This window comes from Solanum stenotomum, chromosome 7, assembly GCF_019186545.1.
Source record: "Solanum stenotomum isolate F172 chromosome 7, ASM1918654v1, whole genome shotgun sequence".
Classification (NCBI taxonomy): domain Eukaryota; kingdom Viridiplantae; phylum Streptophyta; class Magnoliopsida; order Solanales; family Solanaceae; genus Solanum; species Solanum stenotomum.
In genome coordinates, this window is record NC_064288.1 from 42084882 (window position 1) to 42108089 (window position 23208).

Genomic DNA, 23208 nt, shown 5'->3' on the forward strand with positions numbered 1-23208 from the left:
TTGCTTCTTCTAATTTAATCAACATTCACAATGTTGTCATATGGGCCTGAATTTCTGACAATATAAATGTGTAGGAAAATGCTTCGGAGTGGCTAGTCCTTTTCTTGTAGAAAAAGATTTAGGACTCTATAAATAGAGGTTTATTCCTTCTAACTTAATTAGCATTCAGAACGTAGTCCTAGGGACTTTTAGAGTTTTGTTACGGGGAGAATTTGTGGGGCACAAGTTATATGTTATCACTTGTGTCATGAACCTCCCATGTATTCCGAGTGAATTGGTTGAGGTTATTTCTCTCTATATTTTGTACTCTCATATAGTGTATTGAGCATCTCCTTTGTGGACGTAGGTTGATTGAATAAACCACGTTAAATCTTTGTGTATTTTGGTAGATTTCTCGTTTGTCTTCTTACTCATGGTCTTCCGAGATTTGCTTTGTTATCTTCCGCATAACACCTAATTTTTGGTCCTTAGTTTGTAATGTATGCTAGTTTTTATACGAATATTATTTATAAATATCTATTTTAAGCTTGTACATATGTAATAAATATTATTTATAGATATCTATTTTAAGCTTGTAGATATGTAATAAATATTGTTTATAGATATCTATTTTAAGCTTGTAGATTATTTACACAAAGCTTGAGTTGACTTTGTTTCTTAATCATCAAAACGATAATTCATCATAATTCAACAAGCTGCCTAATTAGTGATCACACTTAGCACTAGCTAACCCAATTAATTAGATACAACCCCCTCNCCCCCCCCCCCCCCCCCCCCCCCTCCTCTCGTGAGTCAAGTGGAGCATTCATGATCAAAACTCATCTTTATTGAAAAATCGAAGAAAAATCCTTAAGCTAGAAATAAACCTTTACACCACAGCCTGCTCAACATGATTGTAAGACTCCCTTTATAAATAAGGCAGAATGCATAAACATGTCTTTTAACTTGAATTTAACTTACATCTATGCTCTCTAACTTTGGATATGCAAAAGTAGGCATTTGTATAAAATTAAACAAATAAACACATTCGTCCTACGCAACATCCTAATGGAAATTTTCTATCTCACGTGGCATCTTACGTGTATTACATGTCACGTAAGATACATGTATTTACTTGTTCTATCGTATAAAAGTTTAAGTGTCTAATTGTACACACCAAAAGTTGGAGAGAATAGATGTCAGCTGAAACCAAGTTATATGACATATTTATGTATAATGCCTATAAATAATGTACATCACGTAAGATTTAAGCAATTCTATATATATCCCATTCCATGCATAGCTAGTTATTAGATTTATATCCTAAATGACAATGCTTCATGTTCAAAATCTTTTTTCCCTTAATACAAGGGTACCACCAACAACTAAGTTGTTTTCTGAAAATAGTACTCATTTCTTTACCAAATTTTCATACAAAATTAGATCAAAGAAAATTATTCACTTAACATTAGGAATTGATCATGGCATTGGCCCGTCTTCCTCTTTTATTAAAACATTGAGTGATCATCAAGGGGATGTTATAGCTAATAATGTAATAGGGATTGTTGACTTTTTTGAAGCAAAGAACCTCCTTGTCGCTGGTGCTACGGGATTTCTTGCAAAAGGTAATAAATATTTCATTAACAATTTAAGTTTTTATACACTATCATATATAAGTGTAAATAATTTTTTATACTAGAAGGTCATTTATATTTCCTGTTGAAGTATGAGATCACAAAGCAAGATGATGATATGAACTAGAAAGCATTCCACTTTATCCCTAAGTATTTATTCCTTTCCCAAGGTTTGAACAATCGTCACATTGTTTCAGGCTGAAGTGTGGAACCATTCCATCGATAAGACTTATATATATGTTGTTAGAAAGAACATTACTTACTTAATAATATTTTTATCATGCTCCTCACGCGTGGTCCTAATTATTTTTCATGATCCAAACATAAATGGATATTCTTTCAAATAATGGTGGCGGTACGACTCAAAAGAACATGTTATGTGTCAATTATATTGTCCCTCAATGATCAAAAAAAGAAATGCTAATAGGTTTTTAGACTAATTGGGCTCTCCCACTCATTAGACTAGTCTAATTTTGAGTTGGGCTTTCACTTTGGTCTATACTAATGGTATTAGAGCAAGTTGATCCATGCATGCATAGGGCCGCGACTCGAAGTGGTGGCCTGGATCCAAGAGGGTGACGACATTTCCAGTTGTGACCAACGAGATCATTTTTTTACAAGGTCGTTGGTTCTCAAGTGGGAACAATTGTTATGTCCCAATTGTTCGTGTGTGACCACCTCATCTAAAAAATCTATTCCCTATGTCGTCCTAGTTAATATGACTTACTCTCTCTTTTAGCCAGTCCCAAAAAAATTACACATTTCTATATTAAGTAACAAATTAACTTTAAAAATGTCCATTTTACTCTTAATGAAATAATTTATAGCCACACAAATAGTAGCCATTGCTTATTTTAGACAACAAGTTTCAAAAGTCTCTTCTTTATTAAACTATATGCCGAGTCAAACTAACTTATATAAAATGAAACGGAAAAAGTACGTTGTAAAAGAAAACACATATTTACTCGCTTAATTATATTCTCAACATTTCCAATAAAACAATTATTTGCAGCTCTGATTGAAAAGATGCTAAGAACCACACCAAAGATAAACAAGATATATCTCCTTATTAGGGCAAAGGACAAGGAAACTGCATTTGCCAGATTAACAAGTGAAGTAAGTTAATTTATGAATTCTTTCTTTCTTCAGTACTTTCATGCTAAATTTAAGTTTCGAAGTCATCATACAATCAAGAAATTTTGTAATAACATCATTTTTCCAGATATTTTTTGGCTGGTATAAAAAAATGTTGTTATAAAAGAACATATATGAAAAAGTCAATTTCCAAGAAAACTTAACGATTATAGTGAGACGTTATTATAAAGATGTCTAACCATATAACATGGATGCATTGTTTTCCAATCAGATAATAGAGTCAAAATTATTTAAATGCCTAAAAAAATGCATGGGGAGTCATATGAATCGTTCATACTACGAAGTAAATTGGTTGTTGTGGTTGGACATATCCATGAGCCAAACCTTGGTGTAGATATTATTAGTGCTCATCAAATAGCTCAAGAAATTAATTTGATTGTTGATGCTGCAGCAAACACCAAATGGGACTTGAGGTTAACTCTCTCTATTTTTTCCCCTTTTTTTTTACAAATACACAATTTATTTAAGAGATAAGTGTCAAAAACACACCTCAATTATTCCCTTTTTTTGAGTTTCATACATAAACTATCCGTTATTAGTTTAAGAAACATATCACGGTGGTGTCTAATACACTCTCTTTTATTTGCAAAACCTTCCACATTCCACATGGATACAACATTCCACCTTAACAAAAACTAAATATAATATTAATATTAGTTAAAAAAAAACTAAAGATTAATGTAATACTAATAAAAAATATTATAAAAATATTTTTTCTCACCCACTCCACCATCTCCCTTGTTAGTTTGGAACTGATACTAAGTTTTGATGATTTAACAAACTTAGGGATCTAACAAGGAACCAGATCACTGTTATTAAGACTACTGGCAGGGGAAATGAATGAATAAACTCAGTGTGAGGAATATTTGTGTGTAATCATCAAAAAGAGGGAAAATGTTATATTCTAGGTGTTTTGATGATCCTCACAAATGCAGGGACCTGGTCCCTGGCAGAGTGCTCTCGTCCAGATTCAAATGGGGTACAACTGTAAAACTGTCACATCAGGTGGTAGGTGAAAAGTACAGTGTACTACACCAATAGAAAGAGCGGACGAGATTGTCTGTTTCAGTGTCTCACAAATGCAGGGACGTGGTCCCTAGCAGAATTCTCTCCATCAGATGCATAATGGGATACAACTGTAAAGTTGTCCTGCCAGTCAGTGGTTGGTGAGGCGCCAACATACTAACCAATCAGAATAGACGAAGGTGTTTGTCCAACGGGAACTCCCAAAGAACATTGCAAGGGACTTGGCCCCTGCAAGACTGCGATATGAAAAGGTGACAAGACAACCGTCAGAAAATCTGCCATCTATGATGTGGTAGGTGAACAACTTTTCTGAACAGCAGGCTTTCAGCCAATGAGGTCGTCTCAAGGAGTTTGTGTGTTTAAGATAGTCTCCTCACCAAAAACACAAACTCAAATTTTGGCGAACAAAGTTTTGGATTTCAGAAAATCCAAAAGCTAAAAAGAAGAAGCCATCTTCAAGGAAGTATTATCCTCAAGAGCAACATGGACCTGATAGAGGTGCAAGCTGTCTAGTTGTCTTAGGATTATATCTTTTGTGGTTACATTGTAAATCTATTCCTAATATATAAAGGAAATAGATCTTTGTTCGGTTCTGCAAAAATTCTAAATCAGTTAGGTTGATTGGTTTAGTGGGCAACATTGTTGTTGCATAGTTGAATTCTAAATCATCTAAGAGTTAGGTGGTTTAGTGGGAAATATTGTTGTTGCTTAGTCAAAGTCTAAATCGTCTAGAGGGTGGTGGTTTAGTGGGCAACCTGTGTGTTGCTTAGTTGAATTCTAAGTTATTCTGTGTCGGGTAACTTAGTGGGCAATAGTGATATTGCTTAGTTGCTCTATTTGTAGTGGAATGGTACATTTAGGGGGAAGGGATTTAGAGGTAAATTCCTAGGTTGCATGTTGTTGTAATCTGAATCATTGTTCTATTTGGAAGAAATGGAGTTTGGTTTGAAAAGCCTGTAAGGACAGGTCGTGGTTTTCACCGCTCTTGAGCAAGAGGGTTTCCGCGTAAAATCACTGTGCAGATTTTACTTCCAGCCATTTACTTTCTGCATTTATATCAGCTAATGTTCTTGCTGAGTCAAAGGACCTAGTCCGTTGACGTATAGTGGATGCTGACTACTGCTTGTGCTTACATTCTGTTCTTACTGTGTCAAGGGACCTGGTCCATTGACTGTTAGTGGACGCCTATATTCCAACATCCCCCCTCCACAATTCCATGTCCTTTTATTTTCTAACATTCTTTTATAAAAAAAAATTAAAATATTCAGACCTCACCCCTCCCCCACTCCTTCCTTAAATATTTTTTGATATTATTTTTTTTTAAAAAAATAAAAATAAAATTCTATCCACTCCATCTAACGCTGCGCTCCTAATTTTTTTTTCTCTTACATTTTTCTCATTTTGTGTTAGACATGTACATATATTTTTAGGAAACTACTTTTTTCTACCTGTATACCGAAAATAACAGAAATAAAAAATTTATTTTAAAACAAACCTCGCTGCAAATAAAAAAAATAATTTTTAGAAAAATATATCTATATAACTAATACAAAACGAGAAAAAAAATTTGAAGCGGACGGTTATGTGGGGTGAGGTAGAATTGTTTTTTTTTTTAAAAAATAAATTAAAATAATATCTAAATTATTATTTGAAGGGACGCGGAGGGGGGGAGGGGGGGGGGCCATGAAGTAAGAATTTTTTCAAACTTTTATAAAAAAAATTTAAAACAAAAACTAAAAATTGGGATGTGGGGATTGGGGAGTACGGTGAGAGGAAGGAGTGGAGCGGGGTAAGAAAAATATTCTACATTTTATTTTATAATTCTCTTTTTGGGGATAGTAATACTTTAATCTTTAACTTTAACTAATACTAATAATTTATTTAATTTTTTCAAGGTGGGTTGTTTTGTCTATGTGAAGTGTGATGTGACAATTTATTTTAAATAAAAGAGAGTGTATAACACACACCATGATGAAAGTGTAATAAAAGAGAGATGTGTGTTTTTCAAACTAATAAGTGATAGCTTAAGTATGAAATTACTCACATTCTCAATAGTTTAGATATGAAACTAAGAACAAAAGGGATAGTTAAGGTGTGTTTTTAACCCTTGTGTCACAGACTTACATTTCTACTACTAATGCTCCATGCGGCACTTGACAACTTACTCACGAATTTTTCACGATTTTGTAAGCTCAAGTAAGCCTTTTGAAACTTAGATCACTAAGAGAATGAAAGAAATAAAAAGAGAGCTTTAAAGAAGGCTTTATATTGCTTTGGGAGATTGCTTTACACATTGTTGGACGAGTTGCAAATGAGAGCCCTTCTATTTATACTACTTCCAAGGGGTCAAAGTGTAAATAAAAATTGTCACTCAAGTCCCTACATATTTACAATTTATTTCCTATTCAAGAATTCTCTATAAGTCTAGAAAATTCTAAAGCCTTCCAGGAAAATATCTAGGGAGTTCTAGAATCTTCCACAAACCCCTACACAACTCTAGTTTCTCCCCCCTCCCCCCATCCCCTTATATTCATGCCTTATTTTAGTGGCAAAGTGGTAGGTCATGACACTTATATCTTTATTTTAAAGAAATAAGTTGCATGACACACCATATGTGGGCTTTTTACATTTTTTGATGAGCCAAGCCAGGGGCATATCTAGGGAGGGTGGTTATCTAAATTCCCTCGACAAAAAATTACAAAGTAAGTATAAGGTATGTTTATTTTTAATTTTTTAAATATAAGAGTAGAGACTGACTTAATAATTCAGTAGATTTAAAATCCATCTTGAAATTTAAAGTTCACATCTAAAACAGTACAATCCAGGAGCTATGCTTGTGTGGATGATATCATGTCAAAGTGTGTTATTATTTAATCTAAAAATTGTTAGAGAGAGCACACACACTACTTCTACTTATTTAATTGATTATTTTCAACAACGTCTAGGTATGACTTAGCTCTTTATGTTAATGTGAATGGTTCGTATCAAGTCATGATGTTTGCAAGGAAGTGCAAGAAATTGAAACTCATCGTCCATTTTCCTACCGGTATGAATTTGAAAATTCATTTTTTTGAGAACAAATGTGTTTATTTAGATATCGTCAAATCTTTCTATAATAATAATCATTCTATTATAACATTGCACTATAAAGATCATTTTTTTGGAATGAATTTTTTGTATTAAGTTATATTATATATTTGTTTATATAAAAATATTATTATATAGAGATCTGACTATTAAAAAATAGAATTTAATTACTTCTTCAATTTATTTGTTTTGAAGTGTGTGCCAATGGCGACAAAGAAGGCTTACTTTATGAGAAGCCTTTCACAATGGGAGAAAGCATAACAAAGGAAAAGGTCGACATATCACATTTCCTTCTACTAAGTTTCCATCCCTCAATGCTGCCTATGAGTTGGACTTTGTTTCAAAGATGAAAAATGCTATTGAAAATAATGGTGCCTTCAACAATATCATGAAAGACTTGGGATCTGAGAGGTATAACATTGCACTTTAATTTTTAGAGTAAAAAAATGGTTTTCTTTGATCCTGACTTTATGTTATAAATAATTTATGAAGAGATTAAGCTTCCTACTCAAGAAAAGCATAAACAAAATCATGATTTTAATATCATTAATAGGTATTTTATATTGATAATTTTCACCATCACTTTGTTCACAATCATCGGTCATCACTACTAACCACATTTTTCATTACAACACCACTACCCCTGTCAATCATCCTTGACATTACAATTACCATTGCAACTACCACTGCTGCCAACTACTATTAATAGCCATTATCACATCTACTACTTTTATTATTATAATTATATGCATTGTCATCGTCGTCACTATTTACTGTCTCCACCATAATTATCAACCATTACCACCAGTACTGTAGCCAATTCATACTACCAATTATCAGCTCCACCATCACAATCATCACAATCACTGTCAACCATCTCGGACATTACAATCACCACTGCAACCACAATGGAAACTACAACAGTCAGTCGCTACCACATCTACCATATTTATCATTATAATCATATGCACTTCCACGGTTGTTGCTATCACTACCTCCACCGCCATTACCACCAATTCCTACTAGCAATTATCACATTCACTTTCACAATTACCATCATCACTGTGTCAATCATAAAACCCCATCACTTCCATCATTATAACTATCACGACAACTACTAGATATTATCACCAACCATCAACAGTAGAAACCATCTCAACCGTGATCTAACTAGCGACCATAAGTGTGTTTTTTGTTAATGATTTTTTAAATGAAATTTTTATATTTTTCCTAAAATCTAATTACTTTTTATTTAAATTATATATTTATTATGAATAATAATAAATACAATATTTACATTTAGATGTTAAAAAATAAATGATCTTAATCATTTAGTGTTCAAATCTAGAGATAATATCATAATCATTGATAGCATTCAAATTAAAATATGTACAACTTACCTAAATCCCATAGTGTAAAGACCTAAATTACATTGTATCCCTACTCTTTTTCAATTTACAAAAATCGCTCAAAATCAGTGTTATCCGGATACATAGCAAACAAGTCGGATACATTAAAACAAATTCAGTTACACTTTTAAAGGAAAGGTAATCAATTTTGAATGTGAGTTCCTCAAATCACGCTAATCAATTTGTTGTCAATCTTTCTCAAATGGTAACTGCTTCAATTATTTCAAAATTCAAATTTTCTTCTCTCAATTCTCTTCCAAATCCTCCTAGCTTCAAACAATTCAATCAGAAGCAAATCCTTCCAGAATCAACAAATTCAAAATTCATTTTTTTCTCTCTATTCATCGTCTCATGTTCATCGAATAATCATTCAAATCAGATTCAAATTTACCGAAAATTTGATAAGATACATAATGAATAATTGTTGGGCAAATAATTTCTTTTATGAATCTCAAATCCACAATTGCAGTAGATCGATGAGATGAGGAAAACTTGAAAATCCGATATATAGTAGAAGGAAATCCTTCCGGAATCTAAGAAAGTGGGGATTTCCTTCTGGAATCTGAAGAAAATCCATTTGAAATCTGAGAAAGCGAGGTGAGGTATGAATGATACAAAAGTGATGAAATGGTTGTTGGTCAAAATATTGATTTGTGAATCTCAAATCAACCATTGCAGCTGAATTAAAGATCGATGAGTTGAGGAAAAATTTGGAGATCTGATACATCGTTGAGGTGATGAATCAAGAGTTTGGATTTTCAATGTATCCGTTATGGATTGATACAACAAACATAAACTCTAAAGAGATCCATACCTTAGATGGATCATTCATACCTTTTATAATTTTGTGTAATCGTTTTTTGAATTTTATTTCCGAGATGGATAGATTTATCAATACATTACTATTTATGTATCTGGTAGTTGCTACGTATCATATACAATTAGCGTAAATTCGAATTTATGTATCATGTCTAAAAAATTGTGTATTTGTTCATGCAAGAATAGAATGTTGTGTATCCGATACATAGCAACACCTAGATACATGACAAATGAAACATTTAGTAGAAGTTTTATATTAAGTATCAAAATTAATATTTGAACACGATACACTGTGTATGATAAAATTGTAATGTATCATAGTGTTGAAACAAAGACATTATACATTAATTTAAGAAACAAAATTAACTAGATACATTAAAAATCTAGTTAATGTATCCCAAACTATAACCGTAAGATAGTTTAGTAATTTGAACACGATACATTATACATAATGAAATTGTAATGTATCATAATGTTGAAACGAAGACATTATACATTAATTTAAGAAACAAAAACAACTAGATACATTAAAAATCTAAACACATATATATTAGAAAAAGATGAACAAGAAAAAATGAGGGAAAAAAATTAAATTGATATGAAAATTGTAACTATTAAGATTGTAGAGAATCATTTTAAAAATCAAATTGATATGAAAATTATAACTGATAAGATAGTAGAGAATCCTTTTGAAAATTGTAACTGATAAGATTGTAGAGAATCCTTTTGAACCAAATTGATATGAAAATTGTAACTGATAAGATTGTAGAGTGAAATTAGGGAGAGATTAAAGGAGTGAAAAAAGGAAGGAAATCATGTGTTAAGGCTAAAATACTTATTTATCCGTTTGATTTGAGAATTGAAAAAAAATAAGGGATTTTGGAAATATTTTAAAATGGTAGGGAATGATGGAAATTATGGAAAATAAAAATGTGTATATAGGTAATTTATCCTTAAAATATTCTAATTTTGAGGCAAGCAAATGGGGCGTTACTTTTTTTTCTTTTGTCTATCGGTTTCTAACCTTTCGAATGGATTGGGTTGATACTTTCCACAGACAATTTATGAGTAAGTGATTGATTGATAACTACCTAGAAATATTCATCTTTCTGCTAAACAAAATGAATTGAACTCATAATTCTTTATTTGGTCAAATAGAAAAACATCTTTTTAAACCATCTTCTTTAAATTGCCATCACCATGGGCAACCCTTGGTGTTAAGGATCAGGTTTTGCCCTGTCTTTTCATTCCAGAAATGCAAAGTACATTGTAGAGGGGATCGGACAAAGACCATACCTCCAAAAATATCAGTGCATGATTATAACTAAGAATGAAAAGGTATGGAAAAGAGCCTATACAAATTTCATACAAACCATACATCTAGCTTACAATGAAATTGGCCTTTTCCAACCTTCTTATAATACTAGGAAGTTGACTACATCTTATTAATGAAATTGGCCTTTTCCAACCTTCTAAAGTTTGAACACAACAACTAGAACTAACCAACTAGAACAAAACTTCTTTCCTTTATCCTCTTTCAGCATGTACATCTCACCTCTTAAGTATGTCTTCTATCCATGTTTTATCTTTATAGTTTAGTTACCTACATATATGTTTCTTGACTCTTTGTTTGATCTCCATCATAGTTTGTTTGCTGACACTATTAAAAAGTAACTATTTATCGGGAAAAATAACCACTAACAAAGGTGCACGACAGGGTAATAGCGGAAAAATACTTAAGTCTAAATTTTTTCTTCTATTTGAACCAAGAAAAGATAAATAAACTCAAGAACAAAGTGTGTTGGGCATAGATAAAACTAAATCAACCAACAATACGAGACACTAAATTTATGTGGAAACCTCTTCAGTCTGAAGAGTGAAAACCACAGAACCAAAGATCCACTGTAATTAAAAAGGTCTGAAGAGTGAAAACCACAGAACCAAAGATCCACTATAATTAAAAAGAGTTATAATATATTCTACAAAATGACCATCAATGAACTGTCAAAAAATGAGAAACCATAACTATAACATAACACCAAAGAACTAGAAAAGTAAAGAAGTGAATCACCAAAATACAGGTACTGTTCACGAGATGAAATCTAGAGCTAAAAGACTACGAGTCTACCTCTGTCAGTTTGCAATCAAAGATTAAGATGAAAGAAACACTTGTTCAAAAATCAGCTCAATCGGATAAGAAACGAATTAGTAATCATGATTTAAAGTTGGTTGCTAGGGTTGAAAGTTTTGTCCAAAAATCTTCTCTCTCTGTTTCTCTCTATATGAGTGCTGGTATATTCTCTTGTGTGCATGGAAATAAAACCTAAAATGGTCTTACATATGCATAGAAGCAGTAGGCTTATTTGCACAAATGAGTTGATCCAAATTGAGGTTTTATTTATCCACATATAAATGGAAAAAGACTCAAAATTCAACAATTCTTCCCTTCCCGACTATGTGGAGGAGATTGCCACCGGTGATCATGATATTGGGATATACTATTAACCATATGGTTGAGTTATAGTATTGCTTTTAATCCTTTATAAAGACTTCACGTTTATGTTAATTATTACAATAAAGTCTTTGTTTGAATAGATCATTGTGTTTAAATGTGTGTCAATTACTTATATAGTAGACAATTTTTGGGTATGGAGTTGTTTTACTCATACCGGAAGATTAAAATTGTCGATTCTTATATGTTATAAATTACATGCTCACAATCAAAGATGAAGTTGGACAAACATCTTGATGATTGTAACACATGATTAAATATAATTCAATCTTAAATATGGGAATTGTCAAATTTCAACTTCTTGTGTTAGTACATTTTGCATGTATTGAACGGACCAAATTGAGATATGTATTTAGGTTCTAAATTTCAATAAATAGTATCTCTAGTCTATTACATGAGCTTATACTCTTAATCTTGATGTAGTTATTATGATCAATGGAGTTTGCTGAAGTGAGACCAAAATACATATTTTTAATCATTATTTGCCTCACATTTATTATTTATATTTGTCCTTTTTTAGCATTAATTTTATGAATTGTGCTTAATAGTGTATTTTATTTATAGGATTAAATTGATAAAAAATAAAGAAGTTTGGAGCTAAAACGAATTAAAGATAAAATGTTGAAGAAGGAAATCAAACAGACAGCTTAATAAATTATATATATATATATATATATATATCAAACGCTCCAAAAGAGAGAAAGAAGAAAGCAAACATACCTGCATGCCACGTGGCAATCAATCAACGCACATTTGTTGGGTCGGCGAAAGAGTTTCACGCGGAATCCAATTTCGTCAAGGTTTTGGGTCTTCAATTTTATTTGGACTTAATTATTTTATTCAGATTTTCTATATCTATAAATAGTCCATAAAAATAATTATTAGGGGGAGGGGGATAAATGTAGAAAATAACTTTTGATTTAGGGTTTTATCTTTTCTTTCTCTTTTATTTATTTTACATCTTTTCTTTGAATGATGGATTATAATTGCTCTATGTCTACGCGGAGTTAAACTTCTCGTTCTTGGATTATATTACTTACAATATGATTGTTTAGTGATTTTGATTCGGCTTGATTTGTTTATCATATTAGTTGTTCTTATAGTCTTGTGATTACTATTTTGATGCTTGATCACCATGGAAATAAACATATTGTCCGAATTAAACTCGGGAGATGAATAAAAGGATAGAACGTGGAATATAAGGATCATGATTTTTGCTAAAAACTTTTGAAAAAGTCTTCAAAGAGCCTTTGCATAGTTTACGAATTTTGCTTAGTAGGGACCTAAACACATTAATTTCTTTTTTTTTCACTTAATAATTAAGGTTAATTTGTATCTAGGATAGAGATATACCTAGAAACCATGCTTGGTCACTATACATGAAGAAATCGTAATGCTCGGTACTTGGTCCAATCTATCCCCACTCAACGATGTAGTTAAGTTGTTATTTATCGTAGACGATTAGAGGTCGGGAGACCATGATCATATATTTAACCCTGTGAATCAATAACTAGATAATCAAATAAGTTGATGAAATTCATGCTAAACATGATTGTTAGTTAAATTATAATCCTAGATCGATTCATTCATTGATTGTGTAAACATCTATCTTTTCTTAGTTAATTGTTTTTTAGTTATTTTATCTTTATTTTTAGTTTAGTTAATGAATTCAGCTTTTGAAATCCTCTCCTTAAATAAATAATTAGAATTAATATAATTTAGTAAGAATAATTAATTAACAAGTCTTTTGGGTTTGATAATCCGGTTCTTTTAAGAGTCACTATATTACTTGTGCGACCGCGTACACTTGCGTGTGCAATTGGAAGCAACAAGTTTTTGGCGCCGCTGCCGGGGATCGAACCCGGGTCATTCAGATACATATCACTAGTAGCCCCTTTGAGCATGTAGGTTTTATTGGTAGCCATATTTTTGCCTTGACTTTTTTGTTGAATTCCTAGTTTTTGCACCCTGCTTCCTTGAACACTGTAGCATAGACTTATTCTAATTGTTAAATCTGGAAGAAAATGGATGGTTGAGTGTAAAAGGTGATCAATGATAACTATAAAGTGATTAAAAAACTCTCCTGAAAGAATGTGATGAAAAAAAAAAACTCAATTTTGGCCCTGATCCTTAATGGACAATGTGCACCTCAACTGAATTGAGGGTGGCTAGTTCAGAAGTACGCTCAAACATTGGTCCTGGTCCTACCAAGGATATTGTGCACCTCAATTGAGGGTGGATAGTGAAAAGACATATCCAAAAAAAAAACTTTGAAAAAAATGATTGAAGTATTCGTGAGATGATGAGAATTACTTGTGAAATAATTGTTGAAGAGAGGGCTGGAAATAAAGAGACTAAAATAATGGATGATGAGGTTTAAAATTGCAACGTGCTTAAGGAAGTGTAAGTCACTATTATATAGTTTCCTACCCGTCCCCTAGCCTACATTACAACCCGTTAAAGTCCTATTTGATTCTATTCAAACATGCTTAATTAGTGGAGATGTTCATAATGGGCAAGCCTGTGGTTCTTTGTGCATACATGTGAATTTTCTTTGTGAGTGTGAGAGTGTTCTTTGATGCTAAGTCCTTAATTTATATTCAATATTTTGATTTAAGTGTGTGGACAATTTCTTTTTGTGAGGGCACCTGTTTCATGATATATAGGTGATTTTATTAGCTTTCTTTGATGAGAGTAGGAGAGCAAAATAAATTTGATGAGTTCAGAGTCCTTCCTTGAGGTTAGGAGGTTAGAGGTTTGTTGTTTATTATTTATATCTTGCATAATGATTGAGAAGTATACTTGATGTTTTGAAATTTGTATATGACCTAAGTGTTTGTAGCAATGATTTTTTGAGATGAGCTTTAATATTTGCTCGAGGACGAACAAAATTTTAAGTGTGGGGTGTTGATGTGAGGACAAAATACATATTTTTAATAATTATTTGCCTCACATTTATTATTTATATTTGTCCTTTTTAGCATGGATTTTATGAATTTTGCTTAATAGTGTATTTTATTTGTAGGATTAAATTGATAGAAAAATAAAAAAGTTTGAAGCTAAAATGAATTAAAGATGAAAGGTTAAAAAAGAAAATCAAGCAAGCAACTTAATGAATTAAATTGAATATTATATATATTATATATATAACTAATCCATAAGAATAATTATTAGGGGGAAGGGATAAATGTAGAAAATAACTTTTGATTTAGGGTTTTATCTTTTATTTCTCTTTTATTTATTTTATATCTTTTGTTTGAATGATGAGTTGTAATTGGTCTATGTCTATGTGGAGTTAAACATCTCGTTCTTGAATTATATTTACTTACAATATGATTGCTTAGTGATTCTGATTCGGCATGATTTGTTTATCCTATTAGTTGTTCTTATATTCTTGTGATTACTGTTTTGATACTTGATCACCATTGAAATAAACATATTGTCCGAATTGAACTCGGGAAAGGAATAAGAGGATAGAACATGGAATATAAGGAGCATGATTTTCTCTTAATAATTAGGATTAATTTGTATCTAGGATAGGGATATACCTAGAAACCATGCTTGGTCACTATACATGAAGAAATCGTAATGCTCGGTACTTTGTCCAATCTATCCCCGCTCAACGATGTAGTTAGGTTATCATTTATCATAGACGATTAGAGGTCGGGAGACCGTGATCATACATTTAACCCTATGAATCAATAACTAGATAATCAAATAAGTTGATGAAATTGATGTTAAACATGATTGTTAGTTAAATTATAATCCTAGATCGATTCATTCATTGATTGTGTAAACATCTATCTTTTCTTAGTTAATTGCTTTTTTAGTTATTTTATCTTTATTTTTAGTTTAGTTAATATATTCATCTTTTGAAATCCTCCCCTTAAATAAATAATTAGAATTAATACAATTTAGTAAGAATAATTAATTGACAAGTCCTTTGGGTTCGATAATCCGGTTCTTTTAAGAGCCACTATATTACTTGTGCGACCGCGTACACTTGCATGTGCAATTGGAAGCAACATTTGCTTTATTATTTTAATTGATTAAAAGGTGAGACTCTATTGTCACGCCCCAAACTCGAGGGGTGCAACTGGCTTCTAATGCCAAAACTCAGGCCCGAGCCGACCCTGCTGAACCATTTGCTACTAGCGCATGGCAGTCAAACGCAATCAAAAATCGAAGTCTAAACTTTTTCTTATATTTAAAGCAAGGCATGATAAATAAACTCAAGAACAATGTGTGTGGGGAAGCGAGTATATCAACAACAATAAATATCGCAAGACTAAACTAAATCAACCAACAACATGAGACATCAAATTTATGTGGAAAACCTCTTTAGCGTGAAGACTAAAAATCATAGGCCCAAAGCTCCACTATAATCAACAAAAGTTACTATATGTTCTCTAAAATGGTGACCAGAGAAGTATCAAACAATGAGAAACAATAACAACAAGATAGCACCAGAGAACTAGAGAAGTAAATGAATAAAATCACCAAAATGTAGTTACTATTAACAAATTGTAATATGGAGCTATAGGACTCTGATTCCACCTCCGCCAGTTCCCAATCAAAGATTAAGAAGAAACGAACAAACTTTCCAAAAATCAACTCAACTAGACAAGAAACGAAGTGAAAATCGCAATTTGAAGTTGGCTTCTATGGCTGAAATCTTCGGTGCGAAAATGTGCACTCTCTCTCCCTCTTTTTCTCTCTATATGGCTGTTGGGATATTCTCTTGTGTGTATGGAAATATGACCTAAAGAGGTTTTACATATGCCCTATAGTAGTGGGTTTATGGGCAAAAGTGGGCTGGTTTAAATTGACTTTTTATTTATCCACATAAGAAATGAAAATGACCCAAAACCCAACATATTTTCCATTGAAATTCCCACTGAAAAATATCATTGGCTATTTTACCCACATATATTTTGATTGAATCAATGAGAAAAATATGTGATGGAAAATCATATTTTATAACACAAATTATTCTTTGATTCACGATGGAAAAGTCTATGAAACTTATAGTAGTGTGAAGATTTGAGGTCTGGGAACTATGATTCCAGAAAGTTATTTTCTTTCCCTCCATAGTCCATGAAAAACCATGTTTAAGTTCTGAATCCTTTATTATAACTAGTGTAATATCTCCTTTAGGCATGTATGTAAGAATACACACTCAAAATATAGATGCTCTATAAATTTGTCTTTGATCCCACAATATTTTTTCCAGTACTAAGAGCTTTCTTGAGGAGCTTTATACTGTTACCAGTCTTGAACTCATAATTCATGAGATATTTATAATTTTGTCTCGATTGTTCAAGCATTTGATAATCAGAGTCATTCTTAATTATAGAGATGCCAGAGAAGATATACGAAGAGAACTTCACATAAAATACTTGTAATTAACATATATAACTATAGGAATACACAATATATATTTGTTCATCCTTTTATTTATATTATACATACATTTCATGTATACTATATGATTGTTAATATAATACAATAGGGCGAAGTTTTATGGATGGCACAATACATATACGTTCACAAAGGCAATCGATGAGATGGTGATCGATAGCTTGAGGGAGGACATACCAACCGTTATTATTCGTCCTTCTGGGATAACCAGTAGTTATGTAGAACCTTTTCCAGGATGGATACAATGATTCGGGTACTATAATTTTTGTACTAATTTGCTCATAGTTTTTACAAAGTTTCTGATTTGTTATCTTTTTCTCTCTCACAGGGGATTTGATCCCCCTAATTGTTTTCTATGGAAAAAGGGAATATCCATGCGCTCTTTGTGATCCAAATTGTCTTATTGATGTGGTAGGCTTACTTTTTCATTAAACTTTAGTTTCAATAAATTATAATTAATACTCTATTAGTGATTGTAATCAAATATTCCAATGGAAATCTCCTTTTTGATTTTACATAATGGACCCTTCTGATTATGAGAATGTATATAACATAACTCTATTCTGACCTGGTCTAGTATGGAATGAACTTATAATCATGAAACCGACTCAATCATCAGAGTTTAGGTTTATAACTTTATCCCCTTCTCATTTTTGATATTCCAATTAGAGATAGACCATAGAAGCTTAAAAAGAAAAGTTATCTAACAACTTGTTTACTTGGTTTAGGTTGCTGTTGATGTGGTTGTAAATGCTACAATGGCCGCTATTGCCAAGCATGGATACATACAACATCCAGAGATAAACGTTTATCATAGAGCATCATCATATGTGAATCCTTTATTAGTGTCACTGTCACGCACCAACTCGAGGGGCGCAACTGGCTCCTAATGCCAAAACTCAGGCCCGAGCCGACCCTGCTGAACCATTTGCTACTAGCGCATGGCAGCCACACGCAATCAAGAAATCAAACAAGTATATCTCTGCTTAAAACTAAGCCATCGGCCGGCAAGGCCCCTGTCAATTGATCTATAAAAGAAACAGCTACTCCCAGGAGATCATATAAATAAATAGTCAACTAGCACAGAAGTCCTGATTGGGCCGTTGAGGCCACCATGATATCTATACCAAAACTAAAAGCAGGTATATATCAATACAATACATCAAACAGCTCACAAGCTTCCGCAAACCAACAACATAGGCCAGCATGGCCAAAATGTAGCTATAAACCCCACACCCTAGGCTGCAAGCCCCTAAGAGTAGTAAAGATCGGTGGGATAGGGCCCCAGCCTACTCATATAGATATATACAACAAAAGGCAACAAACCTCCCAACTCTGGCAGCTCCGGAGGAAAGGGGCTAGCCAACCGGATAAAAGGCAATCCTGTTGCTGAGGAGGTCTACTCAGTTGTCTGTCAGGACCTGCATGCATGAATGCAGCGCCCCCAAGGCCATGGGGCGTCAGTACAAAATAATGTACAAAGTATGAAAGGCAACAGAATATGATGAGGTATCCTGATATACTAGAATAATCCAATAGATAAATCAAGGCTAAAATAAGTGTACTGATCTGCTCCTAAATCTAAACTTATCAAAAATAATAAAACAACAACCTAACCAAGCCCCCATAAACTCGGCACGTACAAACAACACACAAGACCACCTACTCAGGCCACCATAAGCCCGGAAGGTGCCAATCAGCCTATATACCCCTATCAGTAGTCCCCTAGCCCCATAGGTAGTCACATAGCCATCTTAGGCATTAATATAGCCTTGTAGGTAGCACATATCTCTCTTAGCCATCAACATAGTTTATAGACAACTCATAGCCCTCTTAGGCAACAACATGACCTTGTAGGAAGCACATTGCCTTCTTAGGCGTCAATATAGCCCTGTAGGCAACTCATAGCCCTGTTAGGAATCCATATAGCCCTGTAGGTAGAACATAGCCCTTCTAGGCATAGATCACATTCCTGCAGCTAACCACAATAGTCCCAACGACAATAATAACAATCCAACCCCTAAAAGCGAGCAATCTAGTTATAAGCAACCTATACAAATAGCCTCTAAGTCGTGTCCAACATAGGGACGCTACTAACTGAATAAGAATCCTGACAAGGGAGGATTATATCAACTCGAGCAGCCAACAATCAACAATTACGGCTACAAGTATATCAAGGATAACAACCCAAATACATTGCTTCTAAGCTTTAAGGAAACATGTCGTAAGTAGGGAATAGCCTTACATACCTTTTTCGCTAAATTCACGTGGCCTAATGAGTTTTAATCAGTACTCCCTCGATACTACAACAAGGTAGGACCATAATCAACACACAAAAATAAAAGATACCATGACAATATGATAAAATATATGTATTTCCGTCGCAAATTGCTATTTGCTGCTTATAAAAGCTAGAGTCGATGAAAGAAGGGTCTTACCTCGATCTTAAGGTTGTAATACGCTTCAAAACCTTCAAATATATCCAAATCCTTGCTGTCCCAACACTAAAATGTGATATGCTACGCAATCCATAAAACAAATTATACCACGATGATGAGCCCAACGCGTAGAACAACTTTTGTCAAGGACTTAAGTCGAGAAAATCTATACTTCACTTGATCCTAGAAATAGGTTTCTCTAATTTCTCCGATTTTTAGCTTAAAAATGGTGAAAAAGCTCGAAATAGAAGATATATGTAACATTCCACCGACTTAGGGCCCCACCTCATGTGCAGCTTGCACAGTCCCACGAAAATACGAATATCCCTCTATTTTGAAGTCGTATGAACGAACGGTTTGATGCGTTAGAAACTAGACTCGTAGAACTTCGATTTCATAGCTCGTGGGAACCATAACTCTTAATATATTGGGAGAAAACGTCTGAGACATTTGACTCAAACTTCAGACAAATCTTTAAAAAAGAATTTACGGTAACTTTCGCCAACTTTTATTTTGTCACTTACCTAACTTCAAAACTTGAGATACCACACTTGAACACTTAAAATATGACATAACACATCATTTTTAATTTATTACTCACCCTCCTTTTCTTTCCACAAAGATACGAGTTAATTTAGACGTTTTTAAAAGTCGGGGTGTTACATCCTTTCCCCCTTAGAAACACTCGTCCTCAAATGAAAAATCTGAGTCACGCTGTTCAGTCCTTAGGAGTTTCCAAAATTTAGGCAGTGTATCCTTTGTAAATGTCACTATCTAGGAACCTGAAATGTAAAATTTCTAACCTAGACGTCTCACATGACAACATAAATAGCTAAGCGTTATAGCTCCACCACAATAGTGCAAGCAGATATACAATGACAACCACAATAATAATAATAAGCAATATATATATATATACATAGGTATCTTACCTTACTTCCCTAATATAAACTAAAATGACATCACCCTGGGGTATGAAACAAGTGAGGATATTTAGACCTCACACTACAAGAAAATGGCTCTTTAGAGACCAAAATATAGAGACGAGTTAAGAAATTGGTCTTTGAAAGTATACTAATAAGGACAAGATTTATTTTCGGTGGTTAATTCTTAATCAGTTAGAGAAGGGAAAAAATATTGTCCTAAAGTAATTGAGATATGGTCCTAAATCTAAATTGAGTGGACAAAAAAGGCCCATTCGACTTTTGGCTTCAAAAAAAAGAAGTCAAAATTCAAAACCCCTATAACTTTATTTCATCAAAAAGAACGCTTCCTCACAAAATAATTTCCATCGGAAAGTCGAGCCCTAAATCTTCTTCTCTCAAACCCTAATCTAAACACTTAGCGTCTCTAAACCATGATTTACTCTTTGGAAGTTCCATTCATGGATGACATCGTAGTTCTTTTTTTCCATATAGGAGTCCCTAGATCTTTGGTATTTGTTGAATCGCTCGGTATTTTTGGAGACGCAGATCGTTGCATTAGTGATTTCTCAAAATGAAGGAAATCTACGTATCATCGATTTCATATATATGTACTTCTTCATTTCACTATGGTAAGCTCCCACTTACATTAGGGTATTTGATTAAATGCATTTTAAGGTGGAGTACCATTTTTAGTTGCGATTCATGAATTTCTTTGGTGATGATGATGGAAGTTCATGTTTAAGGGTATGGGTTAGTCTTTTCCCAAAGATTCTATAGTATGAATTTTTATTTTCCTTTTGTTGTTATCGATGATAAACTTGTGGTTATCATTATGGGTCTAAGTTCTAGTTGATTGGGAATCACCATATGAGTGGTTAAATATAGATTGTAAAAGTATTACAAAGACAAAAAATAGATCTAGCCAACAGAAAAGCTAGGACGATCAATCAGAAAATTATACCCTGTATACAATTTGATTTTTTCTCTTATATAATTGATCTTGAGAACCCTTGAAACAATAATGGAATGCTGCAGCAATAGACATGTATTCAAGCTTGCTTTTAACTAGTGTGCTCAATTATTTTCTATAGCGTTATTCTGTCTCTTTTTTGTTCAAAGCACAACATTTCTTGTTAAGGAGAAGCTGCTCCCGCAAGAATATAGTGGAATCAACTATGCATTTACATTGATAAATCTGTAAAGTTAATGATTGATTGTGCTTGGAATAGAATCCTACAATTAGCCATAAGAGTCATTTGTTCCAATTCTACTTAACGATACTTGAAATTCCTTACTTTTTCTCACCTCAAGAGTTGTTATGATAGGTAAGAAAGAGTACATCATCATTGTTATTGAATGAATTATAGCAGTCATTGTATACAAATATAAATTTTATGAAAGAACTTTTAATGGGATTGTGAGTTATTATTAAATGTGGAAGAGAAAGTGCATTCTAAGAAGTAACACACAACAGAAATTTGTGAAACTTGGGGCTGATGAATAGGATGAAAATATATTATGGACACTGATTTGAAATAGTTCTTGATAAGTGGAGGTGGATATTTTGGATGGATTTTAATTTGTAGAAGAACTGGCATATTAAGGGAAATGAGAAGTTACAACTTTAAATCATTTAGGGAAATTGCCAAATAGCCAAAACTTTTACTTTATTGGCTGCACCAATGCATTTATATCGATACTGATGTGCTTAGTTAAGTAGGAAAAGTGGATCTAAAGTATTTATGTTGGGATCTCTTTTCATTTGGGAAGCACAAAATATTTTCCAGCATCCATAGATTAGTTGATAGAGACTTTAACTTGGCCAATGTAGAAGACATGTTGACATGAAAATAGTTGTGTTGTTTGGCAGTAAAATATGTAGCTTATATAATTGAAGAGGTGATTTATTTTTGGACCTAATTCGTAAGACAGAGAACTCAAAGACCCCAAGAAAAGTTACATCTTCAGTTTTTCACTTTAATTATATATAACATGCGAATCGACTCTTACATTTAAAAATTTGAGAGAAGGAGAATGACGAGGTAGTGTTCGTGTGCAGGTTGTATGAGGAAGATAAAAAATATACTATGTTGTAATTATAGTTGCTTTACGACTATGGTATCTAGTGTTTTGCATAACTAGAGTAGGGGCAAAGCTAGGGACACAAGCAATAATAGAGCTGGAAAATGCAAAAGATCGAAAGGGTTAGGAAGTAAGAATTTTGTCATTGAATTGGCTTTTTCAAATACCAAGTAATAGGACAAGTTTAAGATTGTATGTTTGGGTTAAAGAGAATATACTTTTTTTTATATAAAGAGTTGGCAGGACAACGTAGTTGAATGTTGCGGAGCAGTGTGCTATATTTTAGTTTGTAACTTGTAGTCTTAGCTGATGAATTATTTTTTCATGTTGTTCATTATAATTGTAAATTAAACAAAGCTCTTAAGTAATAATTGTTGAGGAGAAAAGATAATGCTTTGGATTTCTTATACTAGTAGACTATCTATCCCATTGTATTCTACAACATTTCCAAATGTTTTGAAGCAAGTATCTATTGCACGATGAGTTACTATATAATCTTTTAACTTACTGATTTTTATATGCATCGAGCTAAGTATTGAGTAACTTGAAATAACTAGATATTACTATTTGGTCTTTTAAGAAAGAGACACATCTTTTAAATATTTATGGGAGCTGTAACTAAGTTTAATAATGTTGAGCTGATTATTTTCAGGAATCAACTAGCAAATACAAACATATAGAAGTAAATACTGGATGAATGTTGAGCAGTTACAATATTCA

General features: G+C 32.9%; 1 pseudogene; it reads left to right on the forward strand.

Moving 5' to 3' along the window:
* The first annotated feature begins 1306 nt into the window (after nucleotides 1-1306).
* LOC125869915 (fatty acyl-CoA reductase 2, chloroplastic-like) overlaps nucleotides 1307-23208 on the forward strand; it is a 33036-nt pseudogene continuing 11134 nt past the window's right edge.